At 40.4% G+C, this 20,610-nt stretch overlaps 1 long non-coding RNA gene across 4 annotated transcripts in view; it reads right to left on the bottom strand.

Annotated features, from left to right (window-relative positions):
- LOC123374957 overlaps positions 1 to 20,610 on the bottom strand; it is a 282,723-nt gene that overhangs the window by 244,098 nt on the left and 18,015 nt on the right. Inside the window, exon 3 of one of the 4 annotated variants that reach the window (XR_006581267.1) lies at positions 15,804 to 15,892. The exons of the other annotated variants lie outside the window; for them this stretch is intronic. This is a non-coding gene — a long non-coding RNA (uncharacterized LOC123374957). Of the gene's footprint in view, positions 1 to 15,803; positions 15,893 to 20,610 lie in introns of those variants that run through there. 4 annotated transcript variants of the gene reach the window in all.

The raw sequence follows: 20,610 nt of genomic DNA, 5'->3' as shown, positions 1-20,610 counted from the left end.
GTGACATTATTGCCTAACTCCTGTTCTCAAGTCACCCTAAGTAAAAACCTTACAACTTTGAGTCAACAGAAATCTGCCAAAAGCGCTGCCAATGCACTCTTTTTGCTAAAGAATTTGCCTTCTGCTATCCTAGCAATCCTTTGGAGCAAATAGAAATGTTTCCTGTTAATATTTCTTTTCATTTCCTTCCATAACAATATCTTGAGGAATCTTAATATATTGAACTAGGTCCTCGCCCCACCTGATATGGTGGTTATTTTTTTGAGCCACTTAGATGAGCCAGAATCTGACCACAGCTGGTTAGTTAGGAACTCTCCCAGTGAAGAACTCTTCTGCTGATTCTCCTCTGGTATATGGCCCCTTGAAAGTTATATCCCATTGGCATAAGTTGGTGCCAGAGCGAGGAAAGATCAGAGTACAGAATCTGGGACTGTGACCCAGCTCTTTGACAACCCAACTCACCTGTGCTGTGTGAATCTCAACACAAGAAACAAACTAATTCTCAGACTTTAACACTTTTTAAAAAAATGTGCACCTCAATTAGAATAATTATAATACACCTGTACCCAATATAACACACAGTCCTCGGGAGACAAAAAATCTGATCACGTTATAGGTGAGACCACATTATATCAAACTTGCTTTCCCCCCTCAGTCCTTGTTCCCTGACCACCCCCTCAAAAGACCCCCATCCCTAATCACCCCCAGGACCCCACCCAACCCCTCCTGTCCCCTGACTGCTCCGACCCCTATCCTCCACCCCACCCTCCCGCCCCCTGACAGGCACTCACCGGCAGCGGCAGGAAGCGGAGCAGCCTGGCCCCAGCCTGCTCCACTCCACCACCTCCCAGCCGCGGCGCTCCGCTTCCCGCTGTTGGTGAGTGCGGGGAGGTTGGGGAAAGGATGCCCACACTCACCTGCAGCAGGAAGCAGAGTGATGTGGCCCCAGCCCGCTCCGCTTTCCTTGCCCCGGCCCCAGCCGTGTTGTTGGGGGGTGGCTAGGGAAGGGTCCTGCACTCATCTTCCCAGCGGGAAGTGGAGCGCTACGGCTGGGAGCTGGGGGAGTGGAGCTGGCTGGGGCTGGGCTGCTCCGCTTCCCACCGCCAGTGAGTGTGGGGAGGTTGGGGAAAGGACGCCGTCCACACTCACCTGTGGCAGGAAGCGGAGCCCCATGGCTGGGAGGTGGCAGAGTGGAGCGAGCTGGGGACAGGCTGCTCTGCTTCCACCGCTGCTGGTGAGTGCAGGGGGGGATCCCTTCCCCCAAACCCCCTCCCCCGAGCGACACAGCTGGGGATGGGGCAAGGGAAGCAGAGAGGGCTGCTCCTGGCCCCCCGCTAATCCTCTGGGCCACTCTGGGACTGCAGAGCCCTCAAAGTGCCCTCCCACAGCTCCTGCCCCCCAGACCCTTGGGGGAGCTCCTGACCACCCCCAAAACCCTCTGCCCCTTATCGAACCCCTCGGCCCCGGCCTGGCCCGGCACCCTTAACATGCTGCTCAGGGCAGCGTGTCAGAGCTTTACCGCCTTGTATGCGAACCTGCCTTGTATCCAGTCGCGTTATATCAGGGTAGAGGTGTATATTAAATCAGAGGTGGGACTTATTACAGATTTTTCCCCTATATTCTGTTGGTTGCCACATGATGGACATCTTGTTCCTGGCATATTTTCGTTTTCTGTGCCTGACTTACTCAAATTTGGTGTTTACAATCTGTGCCTTTTTCTCTTTTTGGCCATTCTTTTCATGTGAAAAATACTTCCTCTCAAGTGTTGGGTCCATGCCTTAAAACAAAAAATAAAATACTTTTATATTCCTTTTTGCCCCTGCTCCCTAAAACTATTTGATCTTCAATGATGGAGTCTTTTAAGGTTCCAGATTCACACAACTGGCTATTAATTGTAAATCTATGACAAGCTCTTCAGTTGTTTCTATGATTTGTGGGTCTTTCAATAGAGAATATATGTTTTAAGGGAAATATTTTTGATAGAATAAGATTTCATTTATTCTTCAAAGCTTTCTTCCCCTTTCTCCTCCTCAGTATGGAATGTATAGTTTATGTCCAGTGCTTCATCACAAGCTATCATCAAAACATAGGGGTTTTTTTCTATTTTATTAGCTCCTTCGATTTAAATACCCAGTTCAAATTGCTATTGCAACGTCAAGATTTTCTAAACCAACACTGCTCAGTAACCTCTATAATTTTTCGGTATGGTGATAGATTGCCATATAGTAGTTGGACGGCCTGTGCAGCAACCATTTTTATTTTACCTTTGTACTTGTAGTAAATATCACTTTCACTAAACATTGACAGACTCCCTGGCACTCTGTGTTTTCCACTTCTGATAACCAGTATTGGAATCTCACGTGTTCATGTGTCACCCCCCGAAAAATGGCAACGATGTCTTGAAAATCATGAGGATTTTAAAAATAAGGATTCTCGGTCTTGTTTTGTTTAAAATGAGCATTATTTTGAACATTTGTTTAAAAATGCTTGTTGATTACTGCTATTGAATTTGGAATGCATGTTTAATGATAAATAAGGATTTATAATAGATTATTAATGACAGAGATAAAGGCCTGGATACTGATCTAATTTTCATCAGATTTATTCTGGGGTAACTCATTATCTTCCGTGAATTACTCCTAATTTATGCAAGTATGAGTGATATCATAATTATGCCTGAAGATAATTGGATAATATGATATTGCATATATGATAGAGAGGAAAAAAAGCATGAGCAGGAATCAAACATTTCAGGAAATTGAAGGCTGAAGTCCTGGGTTATGCAAACTGATTCCCAAGTGAGGGATCTAATGTCACCTTAGTCAACAAATGGAACAGTCCATTTGTGTTCAGTGAATTATTCATCAATGTTATTTATTAGCAATATTACAGTCCTGAAACATCTTAATCAGACTCTTTATATTATTTAAAAACAAAACAGAAACCAATGAGAACTGGGGACCTTTGGCTATACTATAATACCCAGGAAATTTGGTAGTCTACTTTATAATTGAGGCCACTGATTGATGACAGTAACCTGTAACCCACTTTTGACTATAGCACTAAGATATCTCTGCACTCTGTCAGAACAAATTCCATCAGTTAGCCTTACTTACAGAGAGTTCCTTCAAAGTCATTTCTTGATTTTTTAGTACAGGAATTTAGAAGTACTTTTTTATCATAAGCCCCACTCAACTTGAGAGACTCTTAAGCTTTATTTGCCACAGCAGCTCCTCAGCCAGCCTAGCATACTAGTAAAGCTTTGTCTTTCTTATAGTTCATGAACCCTGCAACTTTTCTAAAACTCTAACAATTTGCCCATTACGAACAATATTCAAAGACTGTAAAAATAACCAGTTCTAATTAAATATGAATGTGAACTATCAATAGTTTGTTTTTAAACAATGTGCAATTTATCTTGGGTTAATTAGCAATTATAATTAATTAGCAAAAGTGATAGTTTAGGTTATTTTGAGACTTCCATTATAAATTCCCCATTTTCTTTTGCTTGAAATTTCCCATTCTTTTTCTCAGTCAACAGATCAATTATTTTTGGAAATTGTAAAAATTAAGTGCAGAGCTGGATCATACTTTCCTCTTTAACCACATGGGTGGATACTTAACTCCCCCACCCTCCTCCACCCCCGAGAGTCTCTTGTAACCTCTGACTTCCTTCAGGGCTAGGTCTTTAGGAAAAGACACCAAAATATCACACCATTCACAATAAAATGCTGAGTGGACAACACTGATTCACACATGCCCCACAGCTAGCTATTCTTGACAGGAAGATTGGAAAACAACAAATATTGTACAGGTGTTTTTTTTTAAAGAGATTCTGACACTCTCCAGTAATTCACTGCAGTTCTTAAGTAACTAAACAAATAGTGAGAGAAAATGCTATACAATTAGGTAATCTTTGTGGCTTTTAGCCACAGCCCAGAGGAAGGGCATATGAAGGGAGGTACATGGATATGGACACAACAGCAAAATTAGGACAGAAACATGCATAGAATTAAGCGGCAGGCTTTTATTAAAAACTTTAGTGAAGGGGAGAGGCACTACCCCCTCATCATCCATACTCGCCTCTACCAGGCATTTAATTGGTTCCAGTGCAGGGGTTACAGGGCTCCTTACCATATAACCCATATTGCATGATCCCTATGATTCAGAGTCCTAGCATCCTCCCCACCCCCGCAAGAGGGACAAAGGGTGCAACAGGATGGGGATGTAGGCCCATCGACGGCGACAAGGCCTCATCTATCACATGAGCTCAAGACCCAACACCAAAATCTCAGATCTTTTACTCTGGGAATGGTTCATTTTATTCTCTTAGCCACACTGGAAACTGGCTACAAATTGTGACGAACAAACACCCCCCAAACCTCAGTTAGGTACCAAGCATGTTCCTACTTAACCTATTGTGGCCTGAAGATGCTGCAAGGAAGGCAAAAAACTCATTGGTCCTCTGCCAACCGGCCCATGGGGAAAAGATTTAGAAAAGCTGGACATGAACAAATCCATGGGTCCAGATCTAATGCATTCAAGGGTGCTGAGGGAATTGGCTGATGTGATTGCAGAACCATTGGCCACTATCTTTGAAAACTTGTGGTGATTGGGGGAAGTCCCGGATGATTGGAAAAAGGAAAATAGTGCCCATCTTTAAAAAAGAGAAGAAGGAGAAGTTGGGGAACTACACACCGGTCAGCCTCAACTCAGTCCCTGGAAAAATCATGGAGAAGGTCCTCAAGGAAACCATTTTAAAGCACTTGGAGGAGAGGACGGTGATCAGAAACAGTCAACATGGATTCACCAAGGGAAAGTCATGCCTGACCAACCTGATTGCCTTCTATGATGAGCTAAGTGGCTCTGTGGATATGGGGAAAGCAGTGGACATGCTTTATCTTGACTTTAGGAAAGCTTTTGATACGGTCTCCCACAGTATTCTTGCCAGCAAGTTTAAAAAGTATGAATTGGACAAATGGAATGAATAGAAAGCTGGTTAGATTGTCGGGCTCAACGGGTAGTGATCAATGGCTTGATGTCTAGTTGGCAGCCTGTATCAAGCGAAGTGCCCCAGGGGTCGGTCCCTGGGCAGGTTTTGTTCAACATCTTTATTAATGATCTGGATGGTGGGATAGATTGCACCCTCAGCAAGTTACCAGATGACACTCAGTTTGGGGGAGAGGTAGGTATGCTGGAGGGTAGGGATAGGGTCCAGAGTGACCTAGACAAATTGGAGGATTTGGCCAAAAGAAATCGGATGAGGTTCAACAAGGACAAGTGCAGAGTCCTGCACTTAGGACGGAAGAATCCCATGCACTGCTACAGGCTGGGGACCGACTGGCTAAGCAGCAGTTCTGCAGAAAAGGACCTGGGGATTACAGTGGAGGAGAAGCTAGATATGACTCAGCAGTGTGCCCTTGTTGCCAAGAAGGCTAACTGCATATTGGGCTGCATTAGTAGGAGCACTGCCAGCAGATCAAAGGAAGTGATTATTCCCTTCTATTTGGCACTGGTGAGGCCACATCTGGAGTACTGCATCCAGTTTTGGGCCCCTCACTATAGAAAGGATGTGGACAAATTGGAGAGAGTCCAGCGGAGGGCAACAAAAATGATTAGGGGGCTGGAGCACATGACTTATGAGGAGAGGCTGAGGGAACTGGGTTTGCTTAGTCTGCAGAAGAGAAGAGTGAGAGGGATTTGATAGCAGCCTTCACCTACCTGAAGGGGGGTTCAAAAGAGGATGGAGCTCGGCTGTTCTCAGTGGTCGCAGATGACAGAACAAGGAGCAATGGTCTCAAGTTGCAGTGAGGGAGGTCTAGATTCGATATTAGGAAACACTATTTCACTAGGAGGGTGGCAAAGCACTGGAATGGGTTACCTAGGGAGGTGGTGGAAGCTCCATCCTTAGAGGTTTTTAAGGCCCGGCCTGACAAAACCCTGGCTGGGATGATTTAGTTGGTGTTGGTCCTACTTTGATCAGGGGGTTGGACTAGATGACCTCCTGAGGTCTCTTCCAACCCTAATCTTCTATGATTCTATGATTCCTTTCTGATCCCCCTAACCAGGGGATTGGCTAGACCAGCAGCATCTGTCAGGCTGGCTCCCATTCCTAGTTTGGGTGGGTAAGGTGGGCTGCTGGAACAGAGCTAAAAGATTCCACATGGCCCCTGCACTGGGCTAAATCCTGGGTGATGAGGAATGCTGGCCAATCAGCACACCTCTCTCCCATCTGACAAATGGATGCCAGAGCCTCCCAAGGGTCAATACATATTGTTCCCAGCAAGCATCTCCCTCCCTTGCTATGTCCCCCTTTCACTGCTGGTGTAACGCTGACAGACCCCGGGCGTCAATGGGCAGGATCAAACCGGGGACCTCTGGAGCTTAGTACATGGGCCTCTACCGCATGAGCTAAAAGCCAACTGGCTGTTAGCTAGGGCAGTAGAACAGTCAGTCAGTCAGACTCTCTCTCTCTCCTCCCCCGCCCCCCGCCCCCCAGTGCCACTAGGTGGGACAGAGCATTTCACCCAGGAGAAGTGTGGGTTACACTGGCTGCATCAATTTCCTCCAACCATTGATGCAGGTAGGTGAGACAGCTGCTCCCAACAGCACTTTTCCTGAGGCAAGTATAATAGTGTCAGGAGAGCACACACAGATTTGGCCACCGGTACACTCCCAATACACACCCTCCTTGACACTAGTGCAACAATCCAGCCCAGGGTGAAAAGGAAACAGGAAAGTGACCTAGAAAGGATAGAAACAGAAGGTGAACCTGAAGATACATAAACTGCACACTTGTTTACAAAGCTCCGAAGGAAAGCAATACCAAAGGAGGACAGCTGTTATGTATTTGGCAGTTATGATAGGGAAGGGGAAAGGGGAGACATGACAAGTACTAATGTGTTGACATGGAAAAAGAGAAAGTTTACACGAAATGTCAGGACATTTTCCTGATGGTAAAATCTATAGTAATAGTCTTTAAAGGGAAATGGTAGATGTCCCATTGCTGGAGACATTTAAAGTTAGACTGTGCAAAGCTCAAGTAAATATACTGCATGAAACAATCCTGCACTGGCATGGTATGTAGAATAAGGTGATCAAACACATTAGGTTCTCTCTATTTTCTGTCTATTTATTTATTTAGGTAAACCCCACTCTGGCCCACAGACACTTGAACATTTAAAACATTTGTAGCATACACTCATATATATGACAATACTCCTTATGAAAAGTACTTCTGAGTCTGAGAAATTTGCATTTAGGCCCTCCCTCCTGTGGGGTGCTGAGTGCCCTCAACTCCAATGTGAGTTGAGGACATTCAACCTATTACCAGAGTTTGTCATTCATCCGCAAAACTTGCTTTAAAAAAATAGCTTAAACTACTCTTATGATGTAGTGTCACATTATTTATATTACCAAGTTGATCTCAGATTATAAAATGCTGAAGTATATCCTTAAAATACTGCTGAATTGCACCTTATGATGGAGAATGAGATAATTTAGTCTATTTAGATCAATGTTATACTGTAAAGAAATACAATTAAAATGAAGTTTAGTAATAATACAGATCAAATGACATTATGGCCACATTTGATATTGCAAAATGAAGGGGAAGAAACCTCACCCACCTCAGGACCATTTCTGTAAATTAGATCCCTTATCCTAATCTAGCATTTACAAAAGGCCTGCTGAATTTATTTTGTGACCTCTGTTATTCATTGTATAAAACATTACACCTTAGCGTCATGGCTGCATTTATTCTAAATCAGGGGTTCCCAAACTTGGTTCATGGCTTGTTCAGGATAAGCCCCTGGCAGGCCATGAGACAGTTTTGTTGCTTGGGAATGGCGAACTGTGGCCACTGGGAGCTGCAAGCGGCCGTACCCAAGGACACGCAGGTAAATAAAGTGTCTTGCGGCCGGCCAGGGGCTTACCCTGAGCAAGCCACGAACCAAGTTTGGGAACCCCTACTCTAAATGAAGGTCATTCAGTGTAGGCATTTGATGGATTAAATTTGTGTACATCAAAATACCCTGAGAAGTTGAGTCTTTAGGTGATTTGTTCTGTTCAGCACAGGGTGGCATAAATGAGGTCATTCACCCTTATAATCTATCCAATATGAATGTGTTATGCAAGGAATTTGATTATTCTTCTACCTCAAGAATTAAATGAATCTTCCCTCCTTGTCTAGCTATTTTACTCCTAAACTATTTTTTCCAATACCAAAGCAGTTCAGACATTTTTTACTCTTTTCTTTTTGGCAGACATGGTATACTGTAATTAACATCCTCAATGAACTGCCAATTCAGTGATCACAGACCCTAGTGATATTATGTATCTGTCTCTCCATATTTCTCCTGTCCAGGACTGGAATATATACACTACCTTGATATAATGCCACTCAATATAACACGAATTTGGATATAACGCGGTAAAGCAGTGTTCCAGGGGAGCTGCGCACTCCGGTAGATCAAAGCAAGTTCAATATAACACGGTAAGATTTTTTGGCCCCCAAGGACAGCATTATATCGAGGTAGAGGTGTACATTCTACTTGAAGAATGTATTTAATCACTCTCACAGTTGCAAAATGGAACTATATATGTGTGATTAATTATATGTTCCAACACTACACATAGATGTGTAATTCTTATTGGCATCTTACTCTGAATATTTGATAATTCAATCAAACATTAGATACAAGATATCCAGTCTAAAAAACCCCACAACTTTGCCTATCACATCTGAATCATATAACATTGACTAAGGTTGGCTTCAGATGTAAAGAAACACTCAAGCTACAAATAGCAGTCACAGTTTTTTGGAGGCTGATTTCATCTGCCAATGCAAGTTAACTACAGAGGAACACTAAGGAACAAACAGCTGTATCGGCGTTTTAATCCGTTATTGTATATAATGTTCACAAGACTACTGCAAAATGTCAGCACTCTAAAACTTGTACCTCAGGAAAGAAGGAATTAAAGAATTATTATAATCTTAAAGGGGTGTGCTTTTGGGCTCTCCATACAAAACTGACTACTGTACTCACGCTGGAGAAATGTTGATTTATTCTGTTTCTCTGTTTCCCTTCTTAAAAACCTTGGATAAGTATTTCTTTGGCTTAATGCAGTTTCTCTATCTTCTTTTGACCTTGAATATAGCTTGCAGTTTTTTATACCACCCTTTATCTAAATGCTGCATTTCTTGTAAAAAAGTTAGTGATCACTCAGAACCAGTATGTCAGTAAAAGCAACTCATTTTTATCATTTTGCATGACAGCAAAGAGAACACCTATAGAGAAGAGAGCTTTAGAAACATCTGATCACATCCTCCAATCTTAAACTGACTCTTGACTACTTATCCCATTCTTATCTGTAGTCATGTACTATTTTTCCTTTCAATTATTTACAATTTAAGATGCTTAAATGACAAAATGATACGTTTGGTCCTTGGACAACAGAAAGGCAAAAATATATAAAATAAAAACCTAAAAAAGGAAAAAATCCATGTCCTAGGCAGAAATCTGTTATCCACCCACTTGTCAACACCGTTACTCTTTATAATTCTCTGCCTCCAAATCCTGAAATTTCAGTGCTAACAGCTCACCTCTTCTCTCATACCCCCCTTCTGTGTCAGGTCTTGTCCAGTCCAATGGAGTCTAACTTCTTCCCAAAGTTCAGCTTAAAATTAAATGTCTGATTAATGTTTGGAAAATGTCCTCCTATTCTTGTCTATACATCTGATGGTTGTCAGGCATCGGATCGTATGATTTATTACTGCTTGCTTCTAAACTGCAACTTTTTGGTTCCAAGTCTGACATTTCTGTGTACATTCCCCTCAGTGATAGAAGATGTTTTGTTGATCTGTCAAAGAATTTCATTTGTTACATTTCAACAATCTCTTTTTACGCAAGCAATCATTGTTGGCTATAGTTTTATTCATCCAGAAAAGTCTCACATGCAATTTTGTGGCTAATTTTAAGTTCCTTCGGGACAAATCTGCATTCTAATAGAGCAGCATAGAAATCTGAAGTTTAAATATGGATGTAAATTGTTGTCATACTTTTCTGAACAACATTTTTACAATCGACATCTCCTTTTCCATCTTGTCATTTGCCTAGGGAAATTGTAACCATGTAAACTTGTGAAATTACTCCAGTCTGAATATTGAAGTACTGTTGTCCATAGCTGCAGCTCCCAAATAGCAAGAATGACTGGTGGATCACAAGTTGAAAGGGAGATGAAAATTTTACCATTTACATTAGTGAATTCCCAGGAAGTGAGGCAATTCAATTGGCACTCAGATGAACAACATCCTTAACTAGGCCTTTCAGGATATTGAATGTGTCTAACTGTAAAGCACTTCATAAAGTTATGATGCCACATAAAGAGATTGATTATTGATGTGTTTATCATGAAAGTTGAACTTACAAATGTAGAACTATGTACAAAAAACCTGCATTCAAAAATAAAAATGGAAAACTTTAGAGCCTGCTAGTCCACTCAGTCCTATTTCTTGTTCAGCCAATTGCTCAAACAACTTTGTTTACATTTGCAGGAGATGCTGCTGCTCGCTTCTTGTTTACAATGTCACCTGAAAGTGAGAACAGGCATTCTCATGGCACTGTTGTATCCGGAGTTGCAAGATATTTATGTGCCAGATGCACTACAGATTCTTATGCCCTTCCATGCTTCAACCACCATTGCAGGGGACATGTGTCCATGCTGATGATGGGTTCTGCTAGATAATCAAAAGCAGTATGGACCAACACATGTTCATTTTCATTATCTGAGTCAGATGCCACCAGCAGAAGGTTGATTTTCTTTTTTGGTGGTTCTGGTTCTGTAGCTTCTGCATTGGAGTGTTGCTCTTTTAAGACTTCTGAAAGCATGCTCCACACCTTTTCCCAATCAGATTTTGGAAGGCACTTCAGATTCTTAAACTTTGTGTTGAGTGCTGTAGCTATCTTTAGAAATCTCACATTGGTACCTTCTTTGCATTTTGTCAACTCTGCCATGAAAGTGTTCTTAAAATGAGCAACATGTTCTGAGTCATCATCCAAGGCTACTATAACATGAAATATATGGCAGAATACAGGTAAAATGGAGCAGGGGACATACAATTCTCCCTCAAGGAGTTCAGTCACAAATTAATGCAATTTTTTTAAATCAGCGTCACCAGCATGTGCTCTGGAATGGTGGTCAAAGCATGAAGGGGCATACAAATGTTTAACATATCTGGCACGTAAATACCTTGCAATGCTGGCTATAGAAATGCCATGCAAATGCCTGTTCTCACTGTCTGGTGACATTATAAATAAGAAGCAGGCAGCAATATCTCCTGTAAATGCAAACAAACATCTTTGTCTTAGCGATTGGCTGAACAAAAAGTAGGACTGAGTGGATATGTAGGTGCTGAAGTTTTACACTGTTTTGTTTTTGAGTGCAGTTATGTAACAAAAAAATCGACATTTGTAAGTTTCACTTTCATGACAAAGAGAGGGCACTACAGTACTTGTGTGAGGTGAATTGAAATATACTATTTCTTTTGTTTATCATTTTTACAGTGCAAATATTTGTAATAAAAATACACACTTTGATTTCAATTACAACACAGAATACAATTTATATGAAAGTATAGAAAAACATCCAAAATATTTAATACATGTCAATTGGTATTCTATTGTTTAATCACAGTTTTAATCACACTGTTAATCGCGATTAATTTTTCTGAATTAATCACATGAGTTAACTGCGATTAATCAACAGCCTTAATAGTAACCTATATAATAGATTTCCGTCTAAAAGGTGGCGGGCGACTAATCAAGCATTCCATGTTCATGGATCTAAGAATATAATTTTTATTAATAAACAATACTTAGTAAACTCTGTTTCTGAAAGAGTGAATCTCAATGAAATATTTTATTCTTCATAAAAACAAATAAAAAATGGAAATGAGACTAATTAAACAAAAAATCCACATCTACAAACAAATTCTTTATCAGATGTAACTGAATAGCTTAAAAAAACCACACAAATATTCATGTCCTCACTGCTGTACTGAAGAATCACACTGCTTTACGTCATTTAAATATTGTGACAAAGTTAGTGTTAACAACAACAACTGCTAATCAACTGCATGGCTACTAAATAAAATATAAGTATTTACGAATATTGAATCAGGAATTAGACACCACCATTGGTAGAAATACAGACCCATATGCTCTTACATGATATAAGATTCTCTAGTAGCAGATATAAATCAGAATGAAATTAAGGTATGGTAAGTTTTACTGTATTTGCCTGTCTTCACACTTTTGAAAGTAGTGCTTGGAAGAGAAATGCATTTACAGTGCTTTATGTTCCCTTCTTGAAATAGATTTGTTTGTAATATATTGTAAAGAAGTAATCAGATGTAAACAAAAGCATGACATCAACATAAAATGAAATTAAGTGCTACCATATTTATTAAATGTTTAGTTTAAAATATGATGCAAGTTGTGCAGGTAGAAACAAAACCTAATCAGGGATTGAATAAAACAAAACATGATTATTGGCATAGAGAATCCAAATAAAATATCACTATTGAATGTGTTGGTGATTAAATCTGTTCATCACATTGTCTAATTCTAAGAAGCTGAAATTAATTTGTAAATAAAAACAAGTTGCTTTAACTTTACAAATAATAGCTTTCCTCTCTCCCCCCACAAAATTTAGAGCCTTTGTTGAAATTACATTTCTAAACAATGTACTTCTACTGGGAATGACAATTTGACTGTATCAGAAATTTAAATTAAGTGGTAAGAGCCATTAGCCCCATGGGCTTCACTGGGAGTTGTAGGAGCTCAGCAGCTCTAAAAATTTGGCCCACTACCTGTTACCTGCATTTCCTAAACTAATGTAAAAATATCCATTTTCTTTTCTGTGGTTTGTCATGGATATGCCTCTTTAAGGCCTGGCTACATTAGGAAAATCTGCACTAATATAGCTACACCAGTGTACCCACACTGATACTAATCCTGCAGTGATGCATTAATGGGGTGTACAACCATGTGACTTACTACAGGTAATTACTGCCATGAGTCATACTGGTACAAACCCCATTTTGGACACAAGAAGTTCATCTTCATTAAATGTTAAAACTCATTGGTATAGCTGCTTTTATTTTTTTTTAATATGACCAACAATAAAGAACTGATTTTACACAGAGTCATACCGTGATGCTCTGAGTCCCACTAAGGTCATTGTAATTAACTTGTACTGAAAGGCATTATTCAACATGAGTATGACTATCACAAGCTGGTCCTTAGTAACTAAGAAATATGCAGAAATACATGCTCAAGGGAGTGTTATGAAAGAAGAGAAGAGAACATCAGGAAAATAACATTCCTAAACTATAGTTGTTAACGTCAAAAATTATAAATAGGCCCAAACTGCAAATTTGGGACGTGGATTTGGATGCAAAACCTCCTCCAGAGTGTGATCCAGGGGTCTAACAGCCAGCCGGCCATTCACCATCTTGTGTGTAAAAGTTAAGCGGAAAAACAATGACGATGACTCTGGAAGGTGCTAACCCTCCTTAACTCCCACTGAATCCAATAGGAGTATTACTCAAGTAAGCACCAGTGAGTTTGCCCCTTAATTGATATATTTATCATAATTCATGGTGTATAGCTTTAGGGCTTAATTCTGCATAGTGCTGAACTTCCTACTCCAACTGGCTTCAATGAGAGCCGAGGATACTCAACAATTTCCAGGAGCAGGTCCTTATTAAGCAAGTGTTTGTGTGCCATGTTTCTCATACATTGTTGCCAGAGAATATGTGCCCACAGAGAAGTAAATGCATATTTCCCCTATTTACCATGCTCTGTGCTGCTTAGGGGCTTGTTGAATCAAGCTCATATTTTGCAAGTGACTATGCAACTAGTCACAGGCATTAAAACCCTTTTGTGGATTTTTGAAAGTGTATATAATCGTATTTATGTATCTGAAGCTGGTGTTGTGCTGAGTCAGCTAAGGATCCAATTCCACAAATGGATTTACTTTTAATTCAAAGAACGGAAATGGTAAATATAAATTTATAAATAGATCTTTCATTCTAAAATACCATTTTGAACAGGCAACACAATAGCTAGGCAGGCAGCACAGATGGACTGGCTGGGGGACACTGATACCCCACCTCTGTCCCTTCAGCCTGAGACCCTGTACTGTAAGTGTTGAATGTTACTTTCACCCCTGGCTTTAGCTCTGGACCTTTAAAGAATCAGAATACCTTTCAGATATATCAAGTATGGGATAATTTTTTAATGAAGTCTATCTTTAGATAACTTTTAATAAGAGTTACTTCGCATGTGCTCAGTATGGATCAATGAAATTGAAACTGATTAAATCAATTCTACAAAAAAAAAAAATTCTGATTAAGTTTTAAAAGCCACAGAAAAAATTGTGTGTGTGTGTGTCTGTGTACACAGATATAAAAACCTAGTAGACTTACTAGTGTTTATACTACAAGATAAAGACTTTCTTTAATTTTTGGCTGATACCCACAGAATGTAGAAGATACATGTCAAGTTTCTTGTCAAACAAGTTGTAATGCTAATTTGAATTTGAGTGTGAAGAGTACAGCCAATTTCAGTCTTTCATTTAAGGATCTAATTGCATCTTATAATACCCAAATTACAAGTGTTTCCATTTATCAGTTAGCATAATTCTACCTCAAATAATATAATAAATATATACACACACATTCAAAATGTCATACAGATTCTCAAAGCATAATTGCTGAAACATTTGCAAAATATGGGCTTAATCCTGCAAGCCCTTAGGCTTCAGTGATTCATGCACATAATCAGCAGCTGTACTGGCAATACTGCATGGAGCAAAACATGGCAAAACAAAGCAAACCAGGGACACCACTCATACATTTGGACACAAGTGTGAAGGGAAAAAGCCATGTTTTAAGAGGATGGGGAAGTAAGAAAAATTTTTGGAGCTATGGCATAGAGCCTGTGTTCAGAGCATGCCAAAGTGGTGTGCAGAGTCAGTGTTTATGGAACTATTTTGGTGCCAAGTATTGCCAATCAACTCACAAGATTATGAGCAGCCATTTGGCTGTTCTGGCCACATTTTCTTCTCCACCCACCTCTCTCTTGCAGGATTAAACCCTAGATTAGCTAGAAAGAAAAATGTTAAAAGTAAAACAAAATACAGCAGCCAATCTCTTAAAACACCCTAAAAATATTATCTTTAAAATTTATGAAGCAGTATATTAATATTTTATTAATAATCTCACATCTGAAGCTCTCTATGTTAAACTGTTCATTTAATTTCATCAATAGTACTAAGTACTTTCAGTTGTGGAAACCCAAAAAAAATCACAACAACAGAATTTATCTTATAGAAGCAAATTGTTTCTGCATTTTATGGTCCCAGTCAAATTTACACTGAGAACATGCCATAGGCAAACAACTCAATTAGATATAGGGATGATAAACAAGCCATCCCTTCTGCTTATACCAATTCACCATTAAAAGAAGCAGAATGTTCATAGCACTATCATCTAGGTTAGGAAATCTAAGCAGCCACGTGGCATTGAGATTATACCATAAACCTGAAGGAAAAAAAAAAAGGAAAAAAATAAAAGATTAGCACACTACAATTGCAAAAATGGATTGCAAGTGAGTAAAAGGAAAATGTAACAAGCTGGCACTGTTGGCTACAACATTCAACCCAGTTATAGTAGGTGTTGAACCTGCTGGTAAAGTGTTATGTAGGATCTGCTGAGTCACTCACCAGGTTTGTCATTACCTCACTTGGATATCATGAAAATGGAGTGGTTCTTGGGGGTAAAAGGACCTTAGGTGTGGGCTGAATATTCTTGAAGGAGCAGACAAGCCTAGAGAGAAGATTCAGGGTGATCTTATTGTTTTCTTTGTTAATAAACCAAACTACAGCAAGGGAAATAGATTTATACAGTAGAGATTGTGTTTGTTTACCACGTTAGTAAAGGCATCTACTCACAGGGAAATAAGTATATGTCTAAGTAATCTAAATGGTCATAATCATTCTGGCTTTTTGTCGCTGCTTAACAAAAAAAGACAAGTTTACACATTCGTTTTTTAGGATATTGACAGAGTGAGAAAGAAAAAAAAAAGACAATCACGCCTCTCAATACTGTTATAATACTTTCACAAACTGCTAAATACTGATGACAATACGTGAGAGACTGAATGTATTAGTTAAGTGCCTATATAACACTGACAGACCATGATCAAATCTAGGACCTCTGGAGCTTAGTGCATGAGCCTCTACCGCATGAGCTAAAAGTCAACTGGCTGTTAACTAAGGCCATGGCTACACTTGCAAATTTGCAGCGCTGCAGCAGGGTGTGAAAATACACCCTCTCCAGCGCTGCAAATTGCGGCGCTGCAAAGCGCCAGTGTGGTCAAAGCCCCAGCGCTGGGAGCGCGGCTCCCAGCGCTGTACGTTATTCCCCACAGGGAGGTGGAGTACGGACAGCGCTGGGAGAGCTCTCTCCCAGCGCTGGCGCTTTGACTACACTTAGCGCTTCAAAGCGCTGCCGCAGCAGCGCTTTGAAGTGCAAGTGTAGCCATAGCCTAAGGCTGTACAGCAGACTCATTAATTGCTCTCTAAGTGCTCTTGGCACCACTAGATGGGACAACACCACACCCAGAAGGTGTGTGGGTTACACCTAGCATATACAAATTTTCAACTAGCATTCTTTCCTTGAAGTCTTAATTCTTAGAAATGTTTGTGTTTCCCCTTGGCCCAAGCAATTAATCACTATTTGAACCTTGTCATGTTTTCATTAAAAAGGAGAAATTATGATAGAATCAGATATTTCTTTGATGCAATTCTGTTTATTTACAAAGACTGTACACACAGTCCTGTGTCCCTGAACACAACAGAAACAAAAAAGCAGGAGCAGGCAGTTTCCTTGCTCCCTTTCTCACAATTTCCCAACTCTGTTTCCAGCCAGTCCTATGCACCAAGGAGTTCTGCCTCTGCTCCCTCTCAGGGCTATGCTCACAATTGCTTCTTAGCCAACTCTTTGTCTTCTGCCTCTGAAACCCACATAGACAAGCACAGTTGCAACTAATCAATGCCACAGCCTCTGAATTTGCACTCAAGCCTGAGGGAAGCCTCTCATTGAGTTCTTGCTCAGGCCTTCCCATGTGATCCAGTGTCTTGGGAGCTGACTTGTATTGTTTAGCTGTCTTACTTCATAAAAGGAACTTAATTGCTTCTTCCATTTAGGCTGAGTGAAGAGCATTAGCAAGGTCTGTGACTGCCTATAAATCAAAGACATTCTTGCTGGCAGTATCCTCACACCTTCTTGTCAAACTGTCTGAAATGGGCTATCTTGATTATCGCTACAAAAGTTTTTTTTCCTCCTGCTGATAACAGCTCATCTTAATTAGCTAGCCTCTTAGAGTATAGATATATCTCCTCACTATATGTTCTATTCTATGCATCCGATGAAGTGGGCTGTAGCCCACAAAAGCTTATGCTCAAATCAATGTGTTAGTTTCTAAGGTGCCACAAGTACTCCTGTTCTTTTTGAGGATACAGACTAACCCGGCTGCTACTCTGAAAACTGTTTAACAGTTATCATGCTAGTTACAAGAATGCTCAGAAGGAGCATAGTCCTGGAGCCTTAAGTTTTTACTTGTTTCGCAGGAGATTTTCTGCTTTAGAAAATAAATCCTGAAATCCCCCAAACTTCACCTTCCTCTCCAACTTCCTCCCACCCCGCCCCAACATTCACTTCCTTTAGGGCTGATGAAAGTTTTAAGCTTTAGAATCTTAGTACACCATACAGATACTGAAGTCACTGTGAGTTTAGACAGAGTAAGATCTCGGTATAATCTTTGAGAGCCACCTCTTAGAAGTAATTTTTATAACTACAGTGATGCAATACTAGAAGAGTAAGAAAAAAAAAACCAAGCCATTTTTCTCTAGCATTGTAAAGTTAATGTACCTAAATATATTCAAATTACAAAATGAATATACAGAGTCTGGATCTTTCAGGCAGCTTGGTGACCATTTAGAGTGCAAGCCAGAAGAAATTATTATTTACTACTTAAACTACCTCCTAATGTGTCTATTACTATGAGTTTCTTCAGTTCTTTTTCTTCATCATACATCAGACAAGCCTTCTACCAACAACAAAAAAGTTACTAATACTGTATTTCATTTTTGCATTTGCGAATATCCTCTAATGGCAAAAGTTCTGATTCTGCCTCACATCGCAATGTATTATTGCTGTCTGCTTTGAGCCCAGCATTTCTTTTTCAACATTGTCACAAAAACATATTAGACAATTCAGAATAATGATTAGAAGGTCAAAATGTTTGCAATTGCATTGTATTGTTCTCCACAATACAAACATGTTCTCTCAACCTGCAAATATTTCTAAAGAAAATTAATAGTGGTTGCTTTCTGGGTATTACACTGAATTTACTAATATAAAAGCTATCATCATCTTTCATACTAAGTGTACTTGTCCTCTCAAAATGAAAAGCAGGCATGCAATAGGTTTGTCTATTCACTTATCTGCGCAGTAAACACATTTTCTTTCTAATGGCAGCCACTCTCAATAAAGTTGCTAATTATAGTACAACAATTTGGATAGCACTCTTCTGATGTAGATTGCAGTCCTTTATGTGAGGACCTTTACTTTTTCAAGGACTTCATAAATGAATAATTAGTCTGATGTGGAATGCAAATAGAAAAATAAATAAAAGGATAAGGGAGACAGAAAATATGCCAAAAACTATTCACAGAACTATTCACAAAATGCAGCTAGTTTTAAACCTAAAATAATGCAGTCTCTCATTTCAATGTGTGTTTACACCAGAAGTGTGCATCTGAAGAATGACCATTTATTGCTGTTAAAATAAACGGGAGCTCTGCATATGGCTTGACTTAGGGCAAGGCTTCAATGGCACTGATCATCATGTGAAGAAAGGAAGAATTTCAGTGGGCCTGGTGATCAGGACAAGATGGGGATGCTTTGGTGTTTTAATGGGTTGGTTGGCCATTTCAGCCCTACTGGAGGTTATTTAGACATGCAGCTGCAGTGTCAGCATTGCTTCAGTGGCCTGTACACCATGCAGAAGATAGAAGTATGCTGTATATTATGCTGAAGATGGGATGGTTTGAAGTGGGAGAATCTGTCGCAAGGGACTTGGGCCCCTTGATCCTTGTGATGGCTTTCAGTAGAGGACATAAGAGAATATACACAAGGCATAAACTGAGGTCTTTTAATCTCAGTTCCCTTGGTGGCACCAGGTATCAGCTCCCATGTGTGCAGAGGGAGAAGCTAAAACTGAATCCAAATGTGATGTGACAGAGGTGTAGTCACGTTGCTTAATACACTAGTACAAAGAATTCAGATACCATGGTGATGAGCTTAGGGTAAGAACCTATATAGAATAGAATAGACTCTTCGCTATATGCTACTCAGAGTAACATATGCAGTCAGAATTATGACTATGTGTGATCTTACTGAAGATGAGGTCCCCAACTTTGCATCTTAGTTGACTGACACTGCCTGACTGCTGCATCTGACTCCAGCTGGGCCCAGGATGCAATATGTGATGAAAAAGGACAGGCTGGAATGGGGCCATGCTTTTTGTATTGAATTTCAGGTATAAGGTTACCCATGTCAATGACAGATCCAAATCAGTGCATCCCTCTGGTACGAGTCTGCCAGAATGGGATACAAATGGTGCTAGTACTAGTTTAATGATTGCCTAACAGCAACAAAGAAGCCTTGGCTGAGGCGATCTGGTTCCTCTATGTACTGATGTAACAACCAACAGACCCCGGTCATCACTGGGCAGGATCTAATCTGGGACCTCTGGAGCTAAATTGCATGAGCCTCTACTGCATGAGCTAAAAGCAACATGGCCTTTAGCTAAGACTGTAGAGCAGACTCATTAATCTTGCTCTAAGAGGTCTTGGTGCAACTAGAAGGGACAGAGCACCACATACAGGAGGTGTGTGGGTTACATTGACACACTTGAAGGCACAGAGGCTAACATTGGTTCATGATTCTAATGTCCACGGAACAGACAAGTTTCCTGTCCCACTCAGGATTTTTTTGGATGCTCTAAGAACTGAGAGATTATCCTAAGTGTTTTTGACTGAAATTACACAACTGGCCACACTCTGAATCTAATATTTCTCATTGATATAGAGGTGGAATATGTGACAGTACCCTCTTGCTTTAGACAAACTTCTTCAACTTGAAGTCTGTACATTATTGCAGGGGTGAAGGACCTGTTTTCTTACTCCATTCTCAGTAGCTCTTCAGCGGCCAAACTGCTTTAGTGATGAATTTGGTAGGCTTCTATAACCAACTTTTGCCCTTTACCAACCAATCTGATCCTTGAAGGACAAGGCTATATGGTTTCATTGTTGGTGGAGATTATCAAGATTTTCCTTTGGAAGGGCAGAGTGCCTGACCCAGGGGCGGCTCTAGGAATCTGGCCGCCCCAAGCAAGGCGGCACGCTGCAGGGGGCGCGCTGCCGGTCGCCGGTCCCGCAGCTCCGGGGGACCTCTTGCAGATGTGCCTGTGGAGGGTC

This window comes from Mauremys mutica, chromosome 7, assembly GCF_020497125.1.
Source record: "Mauremys mutica isolate MM-2020 ecotype Southern chromosome 7, ASM2049712v1, whole genome shotgun sequence".
Classification (NCBI taxonomy): domain Eukaryota; kingdom Metazoa; phylum Chordata; order Testudines; family Geoemydidae; genus Mauremys; species Mauremys mutica.
The sequence above is the reverse complement of the archived record's forward strand: the minus strand, read 5'-3'. Positions and strand labels throughout refer to the sequence as shown.